The 23,354-nt window shown below is 35.3% G+C and overlaps 1 long non-coding RNA gene across 1 annotated transcript; it reads left to right on the forward strand.

Annotated features, from left to right (window-relative positions):
* The first annotated feature begins 15,236 nt into the window (after positions 1 to 15,236).
* LOC138911974 (uncharacterized) lies at positions 15,237 to 15,687 on the forward strand. Its single transcript, XR_011417608.1, has 2 exons — positions 15,237 to 15,299; positions 15,386 to 15,687. It is a non-coding gene; the product is annotated as an uncharacterized lncRNA (long non-coding RNA).
* The last annotated feature ends 7,667 nt before the right edge of the window (positions 15,688 to 23,354 follow it).

The raw sequence follows: 23,354 nt of genomic DNA on the forward strand, positions 1-23,354 counted from the left end.
GAAATGAAAAACGAACAACGAATCGACAATGGAGTGACCTTGAACACCACAACACACACTCTGAAATGTACAGACACGAGCATTTTTCTTAAGGGCCTCTAATATCTCGCCCTCTCGTTCTCGCTCACCCAAAAGCCATATAAAAAGTGCCCTTCACATGGGGAACTCAACTCAGCGAACTAAAATCAACAGAAACAATCGACAGTTGGGTGTTTTTGCTGTTGTAGCCAATGCTATCAATGCGTATATCAATTAAATTTATTGTTGTAGTTGCTGGAGACCTTAGCCCTTCAATAAACTCGAAGTGTGTGTGTTTTTTTTCTTCCATTCGGACCTACTCATTTCCGCACTCGGACTACGAACACGTTTTCGAACACGATCTTTTTGTTGTGCGAGATTAGAGCCGTTGAAAAATTATCAACACAATATTTAATAATTTTCGGTGGAGTTTTCAGTTGGAAAAACGCCTAACAAAGAAATCGTTGAACCTGCCAAGGCTAAAGTAGTCAAACAGATACGTTAATCAAACTCAAATTTATCTTAAGCATCTGAAACTCAATTCTGATACAGATCTAAGAATAATTTAATTACCTTGTGGCAATTTAATAATTACTAAAATCGAAATCATTACTTATTATGGGAAGATATCTTAATTTTGAAAATCGACTATCAAATACCCGTTACACAGCTAAAGGGAGTGCGCCACCTAGCAGTCGTCAACGCCACTTGCGCCACCTAGCGGCTGTTTAAATTTAAAAAATGGATTGTCAGATTTTAAAAGGTTTTTCTAATCAAAAAGATACTTTGTTTTTGATTTCTGTATTATTTTGTTAAAATCGTTTAGGCTCCTCTATAAGAAATCTAGATTTAGTCACCTTCATCAAATAAATTTTTAATTATTTTGTAAACCTCTAAATTCCCACTTGTCCCTTTAACATGCACAACCAATATTAATAGATGTGTTCAATTAGGAAAGTAAAATACTTTTCATAATTTTCTTGGGAGCCCAGGCAGCTGACTTGGGTACGCCTTAAAAATATTCGAGTTTCCTTTTACCAAAATTTGTAGCGTGATATGGTTTTTTGAAGCCCCCTCCTTCCGTTTTTTGAGCTGTTAAAATATTTAAATTGAGCCGTAAACTTGTAACCTGTCGGCTGTTTTCAAGGTTGGCATTCGATTGGCTTCTTGATGGTTTTTGTTTTCGGTTTGTGACCTCTGGCGATGCAGGGCCATTGAAAAACCGTTGGAATGTCCAATGCACGTGAGTATTTTTTGGTTTGGTTTTTTTTTGTATCCCATATCAATATCTAAATTTTATTTAATGCGCCATTCGATTAACCGGAACTTTTGTTTGGCCAAGTTTTATAGTCTAATGCATTTCATTACACGATGATTCGGAACTCGATTTATGATCGAGGAAGGGATCCATTAAATATTCAATAACTACCGGGTTGAGGTAAACAAGATTTTTATTACGGTTATTAGGCTTGTAAGCTTGTACTTAGACATTGGAGTTTTGGAACATTTTTGAAAGTTTATGGTAAAGAAAATTGTAAACGTGGCAGTTAAATCTCGAAGAATCTATCAATTTCTCTTAATATTTTATCATCTTAAATATATATTAAAAATTCAAAAATTCTAAGTTTAATAAATCATTGACTTGCCAAATACAATTAAAATATTGTATATATTCCCAGATCATTATTGGCTGCACTGTCGAAAAACCTTTAATTAACTAGGTAATTAGAATTTTAATTGAATCCCCGACCTGAAAGCTGAAGTTTTCCCCATATCATTCCAATTAAAGCCAGAATTCAAAATGTAATTAACCCCAACTATATGTACTTTCAATTGTGCGTTTATAAGTGAACATATTAATTGTAAAGCTAATTGGATGGGGTTCCAAATAGCCACAAAACATACGATATGTGTTTGTATTTAAGTATATATTTCCCTATGTATATAGTTTGCAGTGCAAATACAAATCAGTTGCGTAAATAATGCGTATCGCTGCGAACTTCCCCTCCACAAAAAAAAACTAGCTCGTTGGGCATTTATAAATTACAGTCAAGCGACAGCGAACCAAAAGCATTAGGCATTTTGATTAGCAGCTGCAAAAACTACACACAAAAAACCAAAAAAAAATATATATATGTGCGAGCTAAAGTCAACGAAAAATGCGTAAACGCACTAACCAAAAAATCCGAATGCTAACGAAAAAAAGCGACTGAAATTCAGTTGTCGATGCGATGCGTATGGGTATAGCCCTGAACATAACCTTGAGTTGGGTTGACTTATGCCTGTGGCCGTAGTTGTAGTTGTAGGTGTTGTTGCTCTTTTTATTTAAAGATTCGTTAATTTTTTTCATACATTTTTTTTAGAGCTTTTGTCGAACAAAATGCGTTAGAGCGGGATGGTGAGTGAAAAATGCGTTACGCACATGAGCAACGCACACAAATACTTGTGCACTCGACTATAAGATAGAGGCGAATCACACAGATACCATTTTACCAACACAGATACAGTCGATGGCAACCGAAAAACTGGCAACAACAAAATCCCAAAAATTATGCGTTGATGTTGGCTTTTTTCTAGCGGTCATATGGCCTAACCAAATGCGCTTCTAAGCTTGTTCAAATAAAATAAAAATCCATATTTTATTAAATAGAAAATGTGATTAGTCAGCTTTGTAGAATTATAAAGTGATTTATTTTTAAAAGAAACAATTTTAAAATCGGATTATTTATTAAAAAGCTATGAGTAAATAAATCATTTTCGGATAGGTCGCGCCTCTTTCATATCTCCATCTCTGTCACGCTCATTTAGCTAAGAAATGGGTATTTGACAGTCAAGATACGACTATTGTGTTCTCTCCAGTTTTTTAAGTTGGTGAGTTTTATAATTTATTATTAATTTTTACATCCGAAAAAGTGTAATTTTTTGAAATATTTTTTAGTAGCTCATCTTTTGGGCCCCCAAAGCCGAATTTTTGGAATAGAAGCCTATGAGCGATCTACGAAAATGTAGAGTAAAAGCGAAATGCGAATGACGAGGGGGCAGAGAAGAGAATACAAAAGACAGAAGACCGAAGACGAAGGGACAACGAAATCGAAATCTTTTGCCGAGCGCATAAAATTCTGCGTGCGGTTTTTCTGCTGCTCCTCGAGCTTAAAAGTCTTCCTCTTCCAGCTGTTTGTTCGACCTGGGCCTTAAGTTTTGGGCCCAAAAGAAATACTAGAGGCCCGAAAAACCAGAAATACATATATTTTGTTTAAACATTTGTGTTGCCAAGCGTCAGTGAGTTTGTCTATGTGAGAGGCCTGAAATCGGTTGGCTTTATGTGGGCTTGAAGATTTGCTTCTTTTTTTGTTGTTGTATTTTTTTGTTAACACAACACGCATTTTGTGCGTAAGGTCGACGCAGCTTCAGCGTACAATAACCGGTAATTATATGGCAAAATATATATACACACACGCATCTATCTAGTTGCGTATGACTGTGCGCTGCAAACTTTGGGCCTGAGAAAATCTCCAAAAGAAACATCATCAGGCCATAAATCTCTCGACATTTCCGCATTTCAATTGGCCAGCAATTTACAGTGTTAATTTTAAGCTTAAAATTTTGCTGCAATTTATTGCCCGCGTAAGATTTTTGAATTCCCAACGTCGAAAACTTATTCGAGCTGCAAACCAACTTAACGAATGCGCAGCATACTTTTGCTTTCGTTGAACTGGACGAAAGCCGCTGCACTCTTAGATAACTTTGCGATTCTCTTAATTACCCAAAATAAGAGATTTTGGCAGGTGATAAATATAATTGTATTGTATTTGAATATTTAAATGGCATAGTTTTTATTACAAAATATATCTTAATAAAAAACTAAAACCAAAAATATATTAAATTCATTTCTGAATGACAAAAGGTTAAAACTTAAATAAAATAATTATCATTTATTTCTTAGACCAAAAATCTCTTAAAAGTAATTAAAATTAAATTTTGTGTGAAGTACCAACTTTAAAGTTTAATTCCATTCCCCTCTTTTTACCAAAAGCCCCCCAAAAATGTATCCCAAATTCATTATCCTTATTGATCAGCTGACATTTTTGCTTCCTCCTTTATTTTTTAGGGGGATAAGTTTCTGTCAATTGTCCTTGTTGTTTGTAGTTGTCATTGGCATTATTAAGGCGACAATTTGTGAGGGGATGGACACGAGAATGAAGCTAAGTTAGTCCAGAAAGTACTTAATGTATTGGCTACCATAACTGCGGACCTCCTTCAATCCCGCCCCCCAAACGAAAAAGAAAGGAAATCTCAATTGAAATAAAGTCTTTTGTATCCCTCTGGTTTATTTTGTCATTGACTCTCGCTTCCTGCCTTTGGCGGTCACTGGGAAGGAAATGTGTGCCACATGTTAATGTCTTTGTGCGGGGATTTCTGCCAGGACCCAGGATCCTTAGGAACTGTCAGTTGTTCAACTTTTGCCTTTGACAGCCTTGTTTTATTGCCATTTTATATTTTCGACATTTATTGGCAAGTTGTTTTTTGAAGTGTCCCCGCTCCAAATGAAAACTTGTAAAAAATTTCCAGAGTGGAGAGGTTTGTTTTCCCATTTGATTTGAGTTTTTTTTGAGGCTATCATGGCTTATGATTTAAGTTTTTAATCTTGCTTTAATGCTGCTTTGGTGAGCTTAATATTTTTATACCCTTGCAGAGGGTATTATGATTTCAGTCAGAAGTTTGCAACGCAGTGAAGGAGACATTTCCGACCCCATAAAGTATATATATTCTTGATCAGCATCACAAGACGAGTCGATCTAGCCATGTCCGTCTGTCCGTCTGTCCGTCCGTCTGTCCGTCTGTCCGTCTGTCCGTCTGTCCGTCTGTCCGTCCGTCTGTCCGTCCGTCTGTCCGTCCGTTTCTACGCAAACTAGTCTCTCAGTTTTAAAGCTATCGGGATGAAACTTTCGTAAAAGTCGTATTTCTATTGCAGGTAGTATATATGTCGGAACCAACCGGATCGGACAACTATATCTTATAGCTCCCATAGGAAGGATCAAAAAAAAAAAACGTAAAAAAATTCTAGCTTCGGTGTTTTTTGAAATTTTACCTTCTACTCTTGGGAATATTTTTTTTTATATATTTCTGAATTTCGGTTTTTTTGTTTTTTAAATCGGATCACTATATCATATAGCTGCCATAGGAACGGTCGAAAAATTAAATGGAAATTAATGGGAAAAAAATGATATCTTTGTTGGTTTTTATTACATTCCCTTCTACTCTGGGATATGACTATTTTGAAATATTTCCGAATTTCGATTTTAATTTTTAAAAGATCGAACTACTATATCATATAGCTGTGATAGAAACGATCGAAAAATTAATGTGAAATAATAAGAAATTTAACATTTTTGCGATTTGTAAATTAATAGAATGATCTGCAAGGGTATATAAGCTTCGGCTTGCCGAAGCTAGCTTCCTTTCTTGTTTTGTTTTGTAATATTTAAGAAATGTATAATTATTATAATATACCTATTTAAAAAATTGTAATTATATTTTTTTCTTGGTTTTTCCTATTTTTAAGAATTTTTGTGATATCATTTAAAGTAGTTTGACCTCCATTCGCACACAACTGTTTCTTAGCATTACAGCTTCATCTTAGTTACTCCCCCCTCAGTTCCAACTCCCATTTACACCCCTCTTAAGAACAGTTTCTCGAATTCCCCCCAAAATCTGGCTGGTGTCTATCTATCTATCAGCCGACTGGCATCGAGTCCAAGTCCTTATTTCTCCCCCCTTTTTCGCGAAACCCTCCATGCAGTTCTTTTTTTCTGTTTTGTTTTGGCCTTTCGCTTATCAATTTAATGGCCAACTGGCGTCAGCGGGGGCAGGCCCAAAAACAAGGCGGCTAAATAGAGAAATCTCCCACAAATGTCACAAACAGAACTCGAGGGCAATGTCAGAGGACACAGTGCACCACAGACACAGATATATGTATTCATATATACATATATTTTAGGCTGTGAGTTAACCATTAAAACCCCGACCCACAGATCCTAAAAGTTGTCAGCGTCGCCAGAATGCAATAACATTGTCTGGGTCCCCAGAAAAGTAGGCGAAAAACAAGTCAAAGATTAAAAACAAGCGCATGAAAATAAAAGAGGAAAGACACACACAAAAATGTATATAAACTATATAGATGAGATTTGTGCTGTGTTATTTTTATGGGCCGTCAGTAGGCGCCAGGATTCCTGCTTCCTATAGCTTCCTAGGCCTCTGATAGTTCTCCTCGTCGGATCCCCTGGTATTTCGGTTGGGTTTCCTCCAAGTCAGCGATTTTCGCCTTCACTTGCACATTTCATTCCGTCTGATTGGATTGGTTTCTGGTTCGGTTTTCAGTTCGAATTGGATTCCCCGGCACTTCCTTTCCCTTTCGCCGGCTTGTTTTTCACATCATTTGCTTGTTTTCCGGCCCCTCCTCTTGGAACTAATTTGAACGAATTTTTTTCTAACTTGGGCATAAATATGGCATTTTTTTCTTAACTTTATTATCATATTTTTGTTTGGTTCGGTTTTGGTACGGGTGGAATGCTGTTATAATCGTTAAATGTTGAAGTATGAAACCAGGAAGCTGGAAATAAAGGACCTATAAAATTATGATGAAAATTGACATAAAGAAACTATTAATAGATACAATTTTTGGAGTAATATAAAAATAAATACTTAAGTTCTGAAAAATTTTTAAAATCGTACACAGCAGACGTAAACAACTTTCATGACTTTTAACTTAGAGTTAATTTAACACTTATCTTATCAATAAACCGATTAAAATCGAATTTTCGATTACTCTTAACGATAACGTGCAATACTATCTTTCGGCATTGGAACTATTTTTTCTCTACCAAACGACAATCAGCTAAAATGACACACCTCCTTTAACCCGAATTGACGAGACACGGCAACAAAAAATTATAAATAAAAACGCAATTTCCCTATAAAAACATCCATTGAGCCCGGGCCAAACCCTGAGAAACGCAGCCAATAATTAAATTATTTAATTTTTGTAATGAATTTTTATTTTACTTGTGCGCATTAACGCAGAAGGAGGCAAAAAGAATGGCGAATTATTCCATGCATGTTACCCCAAAAATTTCCATTAAAATGCAATAAAAAAGAAGGAGGGTAGCGTAAAAAGGACAAACTAACTACAGTCGAGGCACACGAAAAATTTATGTGAAAATAATAAAATTAAAAGGAAATTTTCCGTGGGCTGGCCGACGTCCCACATGGCGTATGTGTGCCATGATTTTGAATGCCATTTGGCCATTAACTAATAATAAGGAGAAAGGGGCAGGTGTGGATGTCCTGCAGCAGCAGGTGACCTGCGTGCTCAAACAAAGAATTATATTACGCATACGCCGCCTTGGTTTCGGTTTTGTTGGGGTTTTGATTATAGTTTCTATGTATTTTTTTTTTGTGGGCGCAGCTACATATGTGCAGGTACTAGAAAAACCTTTTGCTGAATGTTTGATATATGATTTACTAAATTAAGAGATTTTTTACGCATTATAAGGTTTTCATTGGGTATATCAACTATGATAAATCGTGTGTCCAATGTCTGTTTTAAAAGGAATAATTTTAAAATATTTAATCATCATTTAGTTTAATTTTAAATTGTTTGAGAAAATAAGTTGCACTTTCAAAAGCAAAATCAAAATTAAATCTAAAAATATTTTATTAAATTTGAAATTTTTTTCGTATATTTAATGTATTTAATACTAAAGTTTTTGACTTTTTTTATGTAAAATTTAAGTATGTTTTTAATTTATTTATTAAATTTTCTGTACTTTTCCTAGTTGGTTTTTTTTATTTTTGTAAAATAATTCAATGTTTTTGATTTATTCATTAAATGTTCTGTACTTTTCCAACCTTCAAAGAGTAACAAATATTCGATCCTTTTCGATTTGTCCCCACTTGTTTGATTTATTATTACAATAGTTTTTACGCACATTTTCCACATTTCATAGTCCACCTTCCTAGAAATGCAAATTAGTATAATTATGTTATACTTTCCGCATTGCGTGAAATAAACGGAAAAGAGGAGCCGATGAAAGGTGGTCAAGGAGTGCAGCTGGCTCGCACACACACCCTTTTGTTGTGTGATTTATGGGATTTCTATGCCTTCAGGCGTTTTTGATTAATTGCCACTCGACCGCAAAAACAACCAGAAGTAATAGTAGTAAAATGCAAAATGGTCAGGCCCAAGCGAATGTAATTGTGGAACTCCGTCTTGTAATCAAAAAATTACAAAACTAGCTGGCTACATTTCCGACATTTACAAGGCAGGCAGAATGACCTACCCCATAACCCAAAAAAAAGCAAAAAACCAAGAAAAACATCATGAACTGGCACAAAATGATGAAGAACAAGAAGCCGCAGCGGCAACAACAATGGATCATTAATTCAAATGCTGCCTGGACCAGTTCTTGGGCTCCAAAACTTACAACAAAGCCAGAAGCAAAACGAAAAACGCAGAAGCCAGCCACATGGAGATCGCAGCAGGCAGAACGCACAGTCAAGGGGGAGAAAATGGGGCCAAACTAACTAAGAATTCTACAGTTTTTGTGAAAAACAAATTAATACTTTCACAATAATTCCAGAAATCAAATCGTAAAACTTCCTAAAAGGAACACTTGTAAAAATATTATTTAAAAAAATAAAAATTTTAGGTAAAGAAATTAAAGAAAACCCCACTAGAACAGAAGACAAATATGATGCATTTTTCTGGTTTTTGTTATAAAAGATATTTCCGAAAATATAAAACCCAGCTTTTGAAATAAAGAAAATATCGAGGCTGGGCACACTTTTTTTTAAATTTAAATTTAACTTATATTTTAATCAAATTTATAATAGTTACAATTAAATTTATTTAGTAAGGATAAATTTTGTTTTTATCCTTTTTAAATAAATATTTTAATTTGGATTTAAGCACTGCACTTTGAAACCTACTAGCACCTATAATTATGTGCATCACTGTGGGCATGGCCTTTGAGCATAGACCCCCCAACACCACCCCCTCCCCCTTTTCCAAAATTAATGCGCACGCATTCCAAGCCTGTGCTTTGCTGCTCTGCTGTTGCCATTCTGCTTTGTGCTGCCATTGCTTTTGCCTTTGCTTTGTGCTTTTGTGCTGACATTCGCTGCGATGAGGTAATCGGCAAAGTGCGTGCGTGTGCGTATGTGTGCGAGTGGAAGAGAGAGAGAGGGAGTGCGTGAAAAGAGTGCGGCTCTCGTTGCACGCGCCAAAATCCAACGCACCTCTCTCTCCCCCCAGTCGCCCCGTCCCGCTCGCTCCCCACCAGATTATACGGCCCTTTGACATCCCATAAATTTCATGTCCACGCGGCTCGTCTACAAAGATTAACAAAAAACAAAAACAAGACAAGCAGCTACAACAATTTCCAAGATTTTATTTTTCTACAATGTCGAAAACGTGTTTGTTTTATTTTTTTTCTTGTATTTTGGGTTCAACACTATTTTTGCATTGCGGGAAATTCTGTTTAAATTTCGGTTTTTGGATCTGATCACGCATCACTTTGGGTTTTTGGAGATCGCCTAATTAAATATTCCATTTTTTTACGGCAAATAATATTGGTTTTGCTTTGCCCGATTGAAATCTCAATAAAGTATTTGATAAATGATTTTTAAATACGAATAGGCTTGTGGATGAGGCACTAATTTGTTTAATCGATTAAGTTGTAAATTTCTGCGGATCAGGGGATCAAGGTATTTTTATTGCCCATTTAAAAAGCTTTTAATTTGTTAAGAATATAAATATTGAATAGTTTGACATTTTTTTTTACAATATTTTCTTTACTTATACTTTAAGATTTTATTATCAGTTGCCAAAAAAATAAACTACATTCAACATAAATCTCAGAATGCATATTACAATTATTGACTTCTGAGATTAACGTTTAAATTTTTTAGCATAAAAACATTGAACAATTTATGATTAATTAAATTTGATTGAAAAAACATTTATTTGTAGCATTATAAAAGCTGACTTAGTTTTAGTTATTTATTTCGTTAAATTTTTGCGAAAAAAAATAAAATCTAACGAAAACTACATATATTTTTTTGAAATTGTAAAATATAATATCATTGATAAATTTCTCATGCATTTTGCCATTAATATTTTTTTTGCATATTTTTCCCTCTTTCTCCATCGCCATTTTTGCGCATCCAATGAGAATCGCTTGCTGTTGCGAAAATGTGCAAAAAGCTTGTTCTCACACAGATACAACCGCACACCAGTCCACAAAACGGCGAAATACAAATGCAATTCTGGCAGAGATAAGGGGAGCAGAAAGAGATAGCAAGTGTGTGCTAAAATTGCAATTCTACTGCCTTCTATGGCCGTCTCTTTCTACCACTTGTACGCAGATCGCTGCGAAAAGAATAACCAAAGTAATTAACTACAAATTGACAGACGTATGATAGAAATACTTCTTTCTTTTTGTCTAACTCGAGGCATGTAATAGACAAAATGATTGATTAACCGGATCCCAAGGGCTCTAGTATCTTTGCGATGCGCAAATATGTATCTCATAGTTCTGCGCTCGCCAAAAGTCATTAATTTGCAATTAGTTCGCTGGCGTAAACTGTGCACGCGTGGGAATCGAAATTGCCTGCGATTTTCCCCAGTCGCGGCGAAACTTTTAGTGAATCTTCGGGGGTCTCCAGCCCAGAAAATATTACAATGAGCCGAGCTCACTAGAAATTTGTTAATCATATAGTGCGTGAAAGATTAATAAAGCAATTTGCTCAGCGGGTTGAGTTTAACTTGGCTTAAAGTGGAAGTCGATAACCATTTGCCTCTGAATAAGGTACAATTACCTTTAAAGTGATATTATAATGTTAACATTAAAAAATCTTAAATTTCTATTTTTAATCCTTCCTTTTTTATTTAAAAATAGTTTATGAAAAATTATTAAATTTTGCGAATGATCAATATTTTTAGTTTATTTATAATTTTTTTATGTTAAATTTCGGAAATATTGTTAGGTTGATTTTTAGAACTTCCAACTCAGCTATCTCAACCAGGCAAGGATCTATAATTATTTTATTGCCTTGAACATCTTCCGTTTTTGCGTAAGAGCCTCATGCAAATAATACCTTCCTCAGCAGTATTTCCCGCACAGATTTTAATATTCACAATTGCCTCTTGCCTTCCCCCAAAAATAAACCCCCAGCCCAAGAAACCCCCCTCGCCAATATCTTAAACATCTGACACACAATTGAATTCTTCCGGTTGCTGTTGCAAGCACAAAACTTTACGTCATCCACCCCCTCTACGATTCTTTGGACCCAGCAATTTGGCTCAACATTTACAATTCATGCATAATAAACAAATAAAGAAAATGTTGAGAATTGCCTATGAACATTTCGGTGTGTCTCTGTCTTTGATTCGGTATTTTTGTTTTCCTCGTCGGCTGCCTTTTGTGCCCATTAAATTGTGCAAGTCTTTTTAACTTTTCTTCTGCATAAAATAAATATAAATAAAGTGGGGGGAAAAGTGGCGGAAAAACAAAAATACCCGAAAAGAAAACTGGAAAACCTTTGACAATTGCGGCTGCCAAAATTGTTATTCGCTGGCCTTCCATATTATACGAATTTTTTCTTTCGTTTCGTCCTCTTTGGGTTTTTAGTTAATTTAATTTATGGTTAATTGGGTCGAAGCTCCTTGTTTTTGGCCACATAATGTGATTTTATTATGATGTGACAAGCCTGAGAGGATTTTCCTTTTGCCTTGAGAATTGAGTAAAAGCTGATTGTATATGGAGTGTGAACATGGAGGAAACTTTCAGAGGATTTGTTTTTATTTAGGGTTCTACTTTTACAATGGTCCATTAAGTTTTAAAAATGTATATTAAAGAATTAAATAATTTTATGAAGTTTATAAAAACATTAAACCTTTCATTAATAAACTTTGGAATTCTTTTACCTAACTTTTAATTTATTAGTATTAAATGCTGCAAATTTTTTAATCCTTTTAGAGTTTTTCCACCATAAAAGACGACCCTTTAATTGTGGAGATCATTCTGCCAAGTACCATTAACACATTTTATTGCTTAGCTATTTTTCCCGCTGAAATATGGCTCTTACATAACTCGCTCGGTGGTTGCACACAGCAGCAACATCGTCAGCGATTGATAGATTGCATTCAGAATATTTCCCAATCCGCCCAGTGGGAGGCAAGGGCAAAGCCGAAAAGAAAAACAACAAACGGAGCAAAGATCAAAGGGAGAACAGCAGCAGCAACATCAGCAACTAAAGCAGCAGCGCCATCGTTGCAACATCCACCGAAAAAAAAACACACGCACTCACATGTGGATTATATGCAAGTGACCCAATTTTCCACTCAACGAAAACGACATCAACAAAAAACCAGAAGCGAACTACAACAACAATTTGTTGTTCAAGTTGTGCGTTAGAATTGCATTTGATCAAGGGGAGGAAGTGAGAAAGGTAGCACAAGGGGACTGCAGCGGTTACAAGCGCTCAAAATTTAAGTACAGTGGGCACAACATAAGGTAAACGAAGGGAATATTACAGTAGAAGTCAGCTAAGACTTTAACTTATAAAAAACTGACCTAAGAATATCAACTAAATTTGAAAAGTCTTTTATTGCCTTAAAATTCCCAATAGGTTCTAGCATAAATGGAAAAACTTTAATTTCGTATATTTATTCAATGTGACTGCTTTTAAAATTCTTTTTTCTACATTTTCCTATCTTACTGTAGCTTAATTCTATTTTGCATGCACCACCACCCGAATAACCTCACCTCTGCACCACCCTGCACCACTTTCCCCGCTCTTCACACTCGCGTCGCATTGTCTGGGGTCTTTTGGGTTGGATTTAGTTCGGTAGCTCGGTAGTAGGGATGTCGAAATATTTAAAAATATCGTATCGATGATATTTTTTATTTAAACAAAAAATCAAAATGATATTTGATATATCAGAAAAAAAATATCTATATATCAGATATTTTTGATATTTTTTTATTTTATTTTTATTTTATTTTTGTTTTATTATTGTTTTTTTAATTTTAAGCTGCGTAAGCATTAACCACTAAACATTAACCCACATACGATCTTAAATTATATTTTTATAATTTTTAGTTTATATTTATTAATAAATGAAAGAAAACAATATTTATTTTTGCTTTCTTTTGTTTTTATTTATAATATTCAAGTCAGGTATTTCCCGCGCATTTTTTTTAGCGCGTTTTCTTGAATTCTGAATGCTATGCTATGCATTTTCACTTGCCGAAAAATAAATTTTAGCGGCGCTCATCTTTCACATATGGGCACTTCCAAAAAAAAGTCCACCAAGCCAAAAACCTTGAAACTTGAATAAAACATATTTCTACATGATTTTGCCCCGATATTAGTTTCTAATTAGTTGGATACTGAGCTTAACTACAAATTTGGAGTATAGTTTGATTATTTTTATGACAAACCCCACCAATATACGCAAAAATCAGTTTTTGGCTATTTTTTTGTTATTTTTTGGACCTGTCTTCTGTTGTAAATTTATCCTATAGGAATGCTAATATGTGACATTTTTCTGTACTGAATGCTTCATTCACATGCTAAACTATTAAGTTAAAAGCAAAACATCCAGCCATTGAGAGATAGAGGTAAAGAAATCCGCTTTACAAAACAGTCGGAAAAAATGTCCCGAGCGACATGTCCCGAGCGAATGTGGTTGAAACTGCATAAAAAAAAAACGGCAAAGAATTTTTGAGTGAAACCAAAAGCATTTCACAGCGACATGTTTGAACAACATTCTAAAAAAAATCGCATTCAAATATTCCATCAGAATTCGCTAATTTCTGGTGTTGTATGAACTTCCCTGAAATCCACTTCTATTTTTGTCCCGAGCGAATACGGCAGTTTTTTACCGATATCTTAAAAACTAAAAGTGGTACAAAATCAAGATTTTTACCAAAAATTGAGCTTGGGAAGAGTGAAAAGAAAAGCCCATAATTAAAATTAAAATCCATTGTTTTACAATTTTTTTTCAACTTTAAAGGTGTGTAAATGTCCCGAGCGACATTTTGGAAGTGCCCATATGTATTTTTTCTTGTCCCGATGAAAAGTGAGACCACTTAAAATTATCAAAAAAAAATGTGAAAAAAAATCGATGATATATGATAATTATTCAAAAAAAATATCACGATAAAAATATTTATTTTTTCGTAAAAAATATCGATATATTTATATTTTGATATATTTTCGACATCCCTACTCGGTAGTTTGGTAGTTTGGCACTGCTGATGATGTGTATCTGAACGTCTAACGTATCTCTTCATCTGGTTGGAGAGTGCGTGTGCTTTGTTGCTGCAGCGACAACATGCGTGAGTGACCCAGTTTCCCTTGACGCTGCTCATCATTAAATTACATTACCCCTGCCCTGTTTTGGGATCCATCCACCCGCTGTTTGCTCTAATTCACATAGCCCTGTGTTTCATTCAGCGAATCTCGAACATATTGGGTGTTCTCTCCGGCACAATGGATGGAATGTATTTTTAATGGGGTTTCAGTATTGTATTTCAGTTTTAAAGTGCGTAACGCGAACTTGAACAATCCGTAATCACTAAAGGTTTATTTGATTTGGATGGTAATAAAAATAATAAAATATGGTAAAATTTAAGAAAATATGTAGTAAAGAACAGAAAATCGGAAAGTCCTTTTAATATTCATAACTAAATCTATTTTTAACCAAATATTTTTTAGCCATTCAATTTTTTCTTATTAAAAATAATAAGGAAGCTTAAATATTTTCCATATGCAAATGAATGTTGTCAACCCACTCAAGTTCATTCACCCAAATCATACACCCAAAAAAAAATCCGAAAGTTTACAGTTAATACGCGTTGTATTAAAAGTATACTACAGCTAGTATCAAACTGTCAGTATTAATTTAAAACTAAATAATGTAAGGAGCAGACTCAATAGTGTTAAGTTAAGACTAAATAGTGTTAAGTTTATGTCCTGAGTTTAATTTCTATACCGAAGTTTTCGGTTTTCGCTCCTGGTGTGAAGCCAGGATGCTCTGGTTTGGAACCTGGAAATTTCGAACAGAAAAAGTGTTACCGCTTTTTAATGCTATTCGGACGCGTTAGTATTTTAAGGGTTTTACATTAGTGTATTTTGTAAACGACGCTGCGGTCTGTTTGTGAAAATTACTTGTGAAAATTTTAATATTTGCTTATTTTGGGCTTATTTGAAATGTAAGTACATTTAAATTGTGTCTTAGTGCATAACTAATGAGTAAATTCGTTTCTTTTTACGGACACCACCTTGAATTGCGCTCCAGATGCCGGGAAACTAAGGATCTTGCTATTGGCTTGCATTTTTTCTGACCGCGGCCAGCGCAATGTTTACTTCAATATCAGCGTCCCCGACCAAACTCCGGTGTTCATCTGGACGGCGACCACTCTGGAGATGATCAGCGACATAAGCGGTAAAACGGCTGCATTTGCCCAAATATGCATACACACGTACATATTTTGTACATGTATTGTATTTATGTTTATTTGTTAAATTAAAAATTACCTTCAGTAATTTATAAAAATGTAAAAAATATTTTTAATAATATATGAAAAGTACAGAACAACATTTTTTGAATTTTGTCTCTTTTATACGGGGTATAATATTTATACTGGCATTATACTAAATAGTATACAAAATAAACTAGCACCCTAAATTTCAGTACACTGAGTGAGTATAAACTGTACACTCGTTAGTTTAAACTTGACAACTTCGAAAGTTTCATTTTTATACTTTCGAAGTCCATTAGTTTAATACTCAGAGTATCGAGAAATTTTTGACACTCAATAGTTTACTTTTAATGTAGAAATAGTTTACTTTCTATGATCATTTTTTTTTGGGTGTAATAATCGATTCACCGGGTCGCGCAAGGTAAACAAATGAGGTTGTGAAAAGTATGGGTATAAGAAAAGAAACCTTTATAATATGGGTAAGGGGTCGAAGGTAAAAAGGCAATCAATGTCGTCGTCGTCGTCCTAGAACTTTGCCTTATATCCTGGTTTCTTCTACATTTTTTCCCAGTCCCTCCACCCCTCATCCCCCTTTACTTTTTTTTGCGGGTAATAGAGCATTCAACTTGGTCCCAAATCAGGACGAAAAGCAACAGGAGTTACCCCTTGACAAAAGCCGAGCGCAAAAATTATTACATTAGCCGGGGCTTTTCCATTTTCCCCGTGGCCGTCGTGTAAGGTAGTAAAAATTATGTGTAAAATGTCCTTGAAACCCTTTTTTTTATCTTTTGTTGTCTGTCTTCCTTTTCTCCGCATTGTTTGTTTTCTTTCGCTCATTTTCGCCTCACTTTTGAATGAATACATAAGAGGATTCAATAAGGACCGGCTTAAATACGCAATAATTTCTGGGACTGCGTCACAGTTTTACGCTTCTTTTGGTAAAACATTTGGTTCAATTGGAAAATACTTTACTTATTACATGCATAAGATAAATAGGTTTTTAAAAAAAAAAAATTATAAATACCAAAAAAAGGATTTTACAATATTTTTTTATTCATATACAAATTTAAAAGCGTAAAGTTCTGGCCTATAAAACTAAATAAAATATTTTTTATTCATTTTTAAGTACAACTTCTTGATTTTCCACATAAAAATGGACTCAAATGAAACGGAAATATAAATTATACAATGCAGTCGCCAAAAAATTGAGAACCTTCAGCCCCAACATAAAAAAGCGACCACAGAAAAAACAACAAACACATTCGAATACATTCATACACTCACACAAGCGAATTGAATGTGCTGGCAATGCTACAAAAACAAATGATATCATCTTATCTGAAAACGCAACAACATTGATATGGTGAGGAGGAGGGGTGAGGCAGGGGGTGGGGGGCTTTAGGGGGTGGGGTTTTCAAGTGGGTGGGATGTCCATGAAAAGCGAGGCGAATGTGTGAGCATTTGTTTGTTTGACAGGCATTACAAAAACACAAATGCCAAAGCAAATGTCAGGCATAACATATATTTTTGGTGCAATTTTTGTGGAAAACCCAAGAGGTTTCAATTTTTAATATCATAAGTTTTTGGTTTACCTACATACATATTTCTAAAATACATTGATTAAAATCAAGTTAGAAAAATATAAAAGGAAATTAATTGTAAGGAAATAACAAAATAAAAGTCTAAAAAATTTTATTCACATTTCTTTAGTTTTTAATGTCTTAAATTCTTGAATTGCTTAAACAAACTTTTCGAAAATGTGGAAAACTAAACTGTTTAAATTTTTAAAAAATCTAAGAAATTTGTTTAACTTTTTTGTTGCATATTTATCAACTAAATACTTTTTTTTGACTTTTTTAACCAGTTTTTAAGACATTATTTTTTACCAAATGCGCTTAGAGATGATTTTCTACCCTATGCAAGCATATCGCATAACCCCAAAAAGTAATATCTTCTGCATGGGCATAAAAATGCAGTATACACACATAAAACAGTGTTTTTTTATTTTGGCGGCCCCAAAAGCAAAAGCGAAAAGCACAAACAAGCAAACATATTTATGTACAGTGGCTCCATCGCATAATCGGACACCTACTTTCATAAAATAAGCATGCAAAAAAAATGAATAAAATGGGTTAAATTCGTCGTTTTTTTTGCTTTTACTTATATATAATGCTAATATCTTCCAAAAACATAAACAAAAATTACATATTTTCCACGAAAACACTTAGTTTTCCAACAAAAACAACAAAAAATCCGATTTTTAAGGTTCAACGAATAATCGGACACTCGCTAAATATGGTTATTTTTTATGGAACTTGCTGCAAACTTGGGGTTTTTGGCATTGAGATTACTTTGTAGTAGAAATTAAGAGAAGAAACCATCACTACACTGAAAAAAAAAGTTTAAATGGCTCCAAGGAAAGCCATTTTCTGTGAAACTTCGTCAGTTGATTGGAAAACTCAATTTCGAACTGAAAACTGTTCGGAAATTCACTGGATTGGTCGGAGAAGTCAAGTCTATTGTCCTGGACATTATAATGAGGTTCCGGGATACATTTTAAGATGACAATAGAGGCGGGAAAGGCCAATTCAAGATGTTAATGACGGCATAATTCCAAAGTACCTTAAGATTTTAAAGGATAACAAATATTTAAAAAATTATTTTTTAATGTTTCTTTCGTTGGTCTGAAAGTGCATTAAACAACCGACAAAATGATGTATCGTTTATAAAAATCGGTTCACAACTTACCTAAAAAATGGACCAAACTATAACCAAACCAATAACTGCTTGGTCAAAAAGCACGATTTCCATACAAATTTCAATAAAAACGAAGCTTTCAGCTTAACAAGAATGTTCTCGAACCCATCTTTTAGGTAAGTTGTGAACCGATTTTTATAAACGATACCTCATTTTGTTTGTTGTTTAATACACTTTCAGACCAACGAAAGAAACATTAAACAATAATTTTTTAAATATTTTTTATCCCTTAAAATCTTAAGGTACTTTGGAATTACGCCGTCATTAACATCTTGATTTGGCCTTCCCCGCCTCTATTGTCAAATTAAAATGTATCCCGGAACTATATAATAATGTCCTGGACAATGGACTTGACTTCTCCGACCAATGCAGTGAATTTCCGTACAGTTATCAGTTCGAAATTGAGTTTTCCAATCAACTGACGAAGTTTCACAGAAAATGGCTTTCCTTGGAGTCATTTCAACTTTTTTTTGCAGTGTAGTGATGGTTTCTTCTCTTAATTTCTACTACAAAGTAATCTCAATGCCAAAAACCCCAAGTTTGCAGCAAGTTCCATAAAAAATAACCATATTTAGCGAGTGTCCGATTATTCGTTGAACCTTAAAAATCGGATTTTTTGTTGTTTTTGTTGGAAAACTAAGTGTTTTCGTGGAAAATATGTAATTCTTGTTTATGTTTTTGGAAGATATTAGCATTATGTATAAGTAAAAGCAAAAAAAACGACGAATTTAAACCATTTTATTAATTTTTTTTGCATGTTTATTTTATGAAAGTAGGTGTCCGATTATGCGATGGAGCCACTGTACAAAATACACAAACAAACAAATATAGCCGTGCAAGTGTATATATTTATATATAGACGAATGTAATTGCCAAATAGTGTACATAGGCGAGCCTACGCACTCACGCATACAGGCCAAGCGTTTTAGAAAGAGAGGGATGGAGAGAGAGAGAGAGGGAGAGGGAGAAAAGGAGGCAAAAGCAGCGCAGCAGCAGCAGCAAAAGCAAAAGCAACTTTGCAGCGACGTCAGTTTGAGTACATAACAAATAAATGCTAAAATTTCACGAAATACCAAAAAACGCACACCCAAAAATGCGCGCACACCAATGCAAACACCCACACAATCACAACGCACGCGCCCCACACACACAAACACACAGATACGGTGCGATTGTGTGTGTGCGTATACAAAAGCATACAAACGCAAGCTGCAAAAGTGCGTTCGAAAACAGAATTTTGGGGCTGTGGTCGCAGGCCCAAAAAGTGGAGCATATAACGCACAACCACCCACTCCCACCGCCCGTCAACCACCTCCCACAACACCCCCTTCCATCCCCCACCCCCCAAAAATGCACAGAAAACAAAACAAACTTTATTTTAAAACAAATCAAGGCGAAGATTGCATTCTAAAAGCTTTTCTTATTTCTGTAAAAGCCTTTTAAAATGTTTTAAACAAATTTAAATATTTAAAAACCATAAAATTCTTAATTTTTAATAATAGTAAATATATTTTTCTGTGTACCGAACAAAAAGTTGTGTAGCTAAGCAAAAAGTTGAATGACGAAGGGAATGGGGGAGAGATAGGCCCAAAAAGTGCGTGCAGTACTGCAAAAGCAAAAGGAGAGCAAAACGGAGAGAAAGCAACAACAACAAACGAGGCGGATGCCCAGGGGTGGATTTAGGGGGTGGGGGTGGTCTGAATGGCGCCCCACGGAAAGAATGCAGTACATTTTTGCTAAGGGGAAGAGTTTTGGGCTTAAGCTAAACAGTGGGTGTTTCTAATAAATATCTCAACTTTAATTTGCATTTAAATGAAAAATTTGCAAAAAAAAAAAAACTATCAAGAACCTAGATTAGATCAGGATCGTGTTAGTATTTCATAAAAATAGTTTTTTAACAATTTTTCCAAAATAATCTTTTCTTTAATAAACTTAGTCTCTTCCTTAAAATTTTTTAAAATTATGTTTTTAATGTAATAAAGAATTGGTAGTTAAAACTGATAGCCCCATCACAGCAATGGCAATTTTGTGTTCAAATCACTTTCACAAACTGAAAAAGGATTATCTAAGAAAAGTAAACCAAGTCCTAAGCTTTCTTAAAAACCAACTGTGCACCTAAAACTTCTCTCGAGAACTTCATGTTGGTAATTAATTTAATGGACGCCCGCGGCTTTGAATCCGCTCCGCAATCAATTTTGATATTAATTGCCCTGCAATCGGAATTCCGTCCCTGCGCCATGCGTCGCTGCCGGCGTCGCTGTCGGCGTCGGCAGAGCGGCCATTGAATGCTGCCAAAAATACGCAATACACGCACTCTCACACACACATGCGTGCATGCACATAGGCGTTGCATTGGTGTGCGGTGGCTGAGGCAAAGGCAAAGACAACAGCAAAAGCAAAAGCTCTTTGCCTTTGCCGTTGCCTATTGGATTTTTTGGGCAGCAGCATAAAGGCAGCGACGCCGGCAGCGCAGTCGGCACTCCACGTGTTTCTTGAATTGCGTAAATTTTTCGGTGGCCCCCCACCACACCCCACCCCCCTCGCCAACCCAACAAGCTTTAATTGTCATTGTGTTGTGTGTGCATAAAATGGCAGCAGCAGCCGCTCTCCCAGAGAGTGAGAGCGAGAGAGAACGACATGCGCTCTCCATTCCTACGGTTTCTTTCTGATGGAAGGGGAAGTTCTGCCGCTGGCGCAAAAAGCTTAGCTCTCTTTCTCTCTTTTTCTCACTGCAAAACGAATGCGCATTGTTATTGTTTTTGGCAAGCTGCACTGAAAAAAAACTTGTAAATATTATGATACATTTCATTATGCATGCTGAACAGCCTCAAAGCTAAAAATCCGTCTAAATCTTTAATTCTTAGTTTACTTTTGCTTTTAATACAAATTGTAAATTTAAAAATATAACATAAAATGAAGCTCCTAGCATTTCAGTTATTTCCATATAAAAGTTATGTATTTTGCTATGTGTGGTTTCCCAATTTTACTTTGCCTTTATTGTCTTTCTGTCTTTGCCGGCAGTAAAGAATCAACTTTTAATTAATTAAAAGAATAGTTTTTCCGCTTTTTCAACTCTTTTTGTCCATTGAAATTAAATTTTAATTGTTTCGATTGTGCAGGAATTTGATATTTTTGATGGGAAATGCATTCAAAAAAGGGATAGTGACACTTGTGGGAATAGGGGAAGTTTTTTGGGTGAAAATTGTCGGGTATTTTGAGGGTTTTTGTTCGGATATGAATAGTTTGATTGAAAAGTTCTTATGGGATATGCAAATTATTATTTTTTTTAGAAAATTAGAAGTGCATTGTAAGGACAGGCAAAGAAAATTAGAATTGTCCTATTGTAAAATTTAGTTTCTTACGTTTTCTATCTAATTCAGGGATTTTTCAACATACGGCAGATAAACGAAAACCAATTTATTTTGAATTCCTATTTCCCATTTATGTCGATCTTAAAGTGGTTTTCCTATTGTATGTAAAATCACCTCATGGAAACCCTATTGCTATTGCATCTACTATTTAGAGACCACCTGGGTGGAGATCTCCTGCTGTTCGAATAGGTTAAGACCAAGTTTAGGTTTGCTTTTGCTATTTCTGGGCGAGATTTCCCTAAACATTTTCCACTTGAGCGGAGCTCCTCAAAATTACCTCATGTCCTTTGCCTTATGCAATTGCGCCTGCAGAAGAGAGCAAAAGAGCCAGAGAGAGAGAGGGAAAGGGTGAGAGAAACTCACCCCCGGATTAAAAGGATATATGTAATTTTTATCCTGGGGCGGCAGTGCATACACACAGAAAAAGACATGCAAAAGGCATTGCAACGGCTACTTATTCCTTATAAAACAAAGTAAATATTATACAAAAAAATTATGAAAAATAAATAAAATCATTTTTTACAATATTATTTCATCCACATAAAAGTATCCTTATTGGAAATCTTCAATTTGACAATTGCAAGTTGCTCTCGCCTGCATTCCAATTGGATTAATAGCGAAAAGAAGCAAGAACCGCAAGTGGTTGTCTCTCTTTGGGAGAGCGAGAGAGCGCCGCTCTTTCTCTCCCTCTCTCTGCCCCACACCAGTGCAAAACTTTTGCATTTGCAATGGGGCAAGCAAAGCAAAAACAAAAGCACACACACACACACGCACACTCTTATGCGGCGGGGGCGACGGCGAACCAATGCAAAATGGGCGCACTCTCAGCAGCAGCGAAAAGCAAAAAAACCAAACCAAAAGTCTCCGCTCGCATTTCTTCCTTCACAACGCGAGATTCAATTCAAAAAGCAAAAGCACGCAGCCGAAACTTGTTTGGTCCGCTGCGCTGCTACCAGCGACTGCGACTGCGACGCCAGCACAGTGGGACAAAAAATTAAACATGAAAAAATGTTTAATCATTTTAAATGTTTTGAACTTTTGAGATTAGAAAATAGTCTACTCTCTATCGCTATATATTTTCATGACAAAAATATATATATTAAAAAAAAACCGTAAATGCTTAGTGCATACTTTTAATACATTGTTTAATGAATTATGTATTAATTAGTCAAGTTTAAGAACTATGTCTAAAATTCCCTATCAGGGATGACACAGAAACCGGCGACGGATTTGGGGAGAGTTGGTTTGGAAACCAAACCATCAAAACCGTTGGTGTCACAGAATCTGTAGTGTTTTCTAGGAGTTTCGAAGTTAATTTGCTTTGGATTTAGGAACATTTGCTTCAAGGCCTACTATTCGGTTGGTTTAAAACAGCGGTCGGCAAACTCATACAATTACATTTTGTTTTATATTTGTGTGAGTAAATTGTACGGGGCAGCTTAACAGTGTGTGTGCGCAGACCGCTGTTCTACAGTGTACGTGAGAGGCAGGGGATGAGCAGAACAATTTCCTATGCTGACTTAATAGGACGCTGCCGACCGCTGGTTTAAAATCGTGTACTTGATTTTCAAACGGTTTCTGTGACACCGAGATTTGCTTTTGATGGGAAATTTGGTTGGAAGGGATTTCTGTGACACCTCCCAATAAGACTCTATTC

Source organism: Drosophila takahashii, chromosome 2L (genome assembly GCF_030179915.1).
Source record: "Drosophila takahashii strain IR98-3 E-12201 chromosome 2L, DtakHiC1v2, whole genome shotgun sequence".
In the NCBI taxonomy this organism is placed as follows: domain Eukaryota; kingdom Metazoa; phylum Arthropoda; class Insecta; order Diptera; family Drosophilidae; genus Drosophila; species Drosophila takahashii.